Raw genomic sequence first — 2,230 nt, 5'->3', positions numbered from 1 at the left:
AGCGAAGTAATACTCAGCGGAGTCCCAGCTGCTTGTGGGAGTGGTGCCACGGGTGGTGGTGCTGGCTCAAGCCCCCCTCAAGGCATCCACGCAAACGTCTACTAGAAGTGGAAGTAGTGGGTTTTCCCTGTAAATACAACGTCAAGCCTTGCCCCCGATCCTGACCGCCTCCGAGCCAGAGGGTGACTTTGAGAGTCTTCTCCTGCAGAAAGTTTGCTGTTTCACTTCTTCAGGCTCAGCCTTCTGTCTGCTTACACCATCGCCCCACCTGGAGTGCGCCTCCCTTCACTCCCAATCCAAACTGGCTTCTCGCCGAGGCCTGCTCACGTCCAGAAAGCGTGGCCAGTCCCGCCTGGTGCCCGGGAGACCCACATAATTCTGCAGCCCTGTCGCACTTCCTGTTTGTGCCACATTATTCAGTGGTATTCAGTCCACTTCTCCCATTTCCGTTACTTGTTTACTTAGTTCAGCCGTACATCTTTGCCGGCCTAGTGCGTAGATGTGGGAGTTAGCTACATCTGTTCAAACTGTAGCTCCTTGGGGTGATGAAAAGGTCCCGCAATGATACTGTGGCCACGACTGCGTGACACTGTGAATGTGCTTCATGCCACTGAGTCATATACTTCAAGTGGTTAAGAAGTCAACGTTCTGTAATGTGCATTGTGTTACAGTGCAACAGTGTAGCTCCGTCACTCCCGGGCTGCGTGGCTGTAGGTCATGTCATTCTTTGTTTCCTTACTTTTTGTTGCAAAGATCACAATCAAGATCAGCGATGAAAATGACCCTTACATGAGACATTTCCGCTGGGCAGCACTGTACGGATGTTCCCGGTGGGAGCTCCTTCCCTCATCGGAGCACTGCCGTGTCCCCTCGGAAGTCACTTGCCACGGTTCACAGTGGCAGGGACACCTCCAAGTCGCCGATTCCCGCCCGGAGTCTCCAGCCGGGTGTGTGAGACAAAGCTGAAGCCGTGCTGTCCGGCGCCAGGGGATGTGAAGGGTGCGCAGCCGGCTGATCTAGTCCAGGACTTTTCTCTGACTCCAAACCCTGTGTTCGCCCCACTTTCAAGTTCTGAAGCCCCAGCCCCTGGCGTGTGGGGCAGGGAGCGGCCTCCGCTCTCCTCTCCTCTCCTCTTTCTCCCACTGTCCTCCCCCAAGATCAGCTGTGGCAACCACAGGGGGGATCACAGGCCCCACCAGGGTGGGGTGGAACAAGGCTTCCTCCTCCAGGGTTCCCCCTGGGTTGCTCCACGCTCTGTGTGAAAGGAGAAACGAAGGCAGAAGTGGGTTCAGGGAGGAGCGGGACAGGAGACACAGGCCTGGCGGCCCTGGGTTCCCACAGGCTTCCTGCTGTCGTCTTAGCTGGCCGTCCTCGGGGACAAATCCGAGGCAAATTTAAACAGCTCTCTGGAGACTTCCTCCCCCTGGGTGGCGGTATTTTGGGGAGCAGAGGTGAACTTCCCAGAGGGGGAGAGATGCAAGCTGCCAGCATCCTGTTTCCAACCCTCTCTCCAGCAGGCTGCAATCTCCAGTTTGGTGGGACGAGCAGGTGGGAAGTGGTTTCAGCCCTCAGAGGACAGAGACCTGAGGCTCGGGTTTCAGGGGGGCCCCTTATTGCGGCTCACAGCAGAAGGTCCTGCAGAACCAGAGAGACCCAGAAGCCTTCACACGTGTCCGGATGCTGAACTCAGGGCCGGAGGGTCCTACTCTGTTCATCTAGGTCACTGGGCACCCAAGAGGCAATCCCCAGGGACCCCCCACGCAGCCTGGGATCTCTCCCTAACTCCACCCGAACTCTATAGTGCAATTTCCACAGTGGGGGGCGAGCAGACTGAATCACGTGCCCTGAAGGCCGGATTTGGGGCTTCCGGAGGGCTCCAGAGTCCCCAGCATGAGCCCCTCCCAGCGGCGCGACAGCCTGAGCATTTATGGTAATGTTTGGGTCGGTGCGCCTGGACCGGATACCCCGCCTTCCCGGGCCTCCTCCGGGCGAAACCTGGGGAGCTGGGGCTCTCGGATGCCCCGGGATCCCCTGGGCTGGGGGCTGTGCGTGCTGGAGGCCTGTCCAAGTGGAGAGGCCTCTGGGGTCGGAGGGGACAGGAGTGACCGTCTGCAGCCCGAGCGCACAGCCGGGTGAGGGCCAGGATGGCAGGGCTGCGACCACCCTCAGCATAACCACCTGCCCACTGCCGCCCCCTTTCTCTGGCTTAAGGGTCCCTACGCCCCCAAGA

This window comes from Molossus molossus, unplaced genomic scaffold (genome assembly GCF_014108415.1).
Source record: "Molossus molossus isolate mMolMol1 unplaced genomic scaffold, mMolMol1.p scaffold_m16_p_13, whole genome shotgun sequence".
Classification (NCBI taxonomy): Eukaryota; Metazoa; Chordata; class Mammalia; order Chiroptera; family Molossidae; genus Molossus; species Molossus molossus.
Note: the sequence above shows the minus strand (reverse complement) of the source record.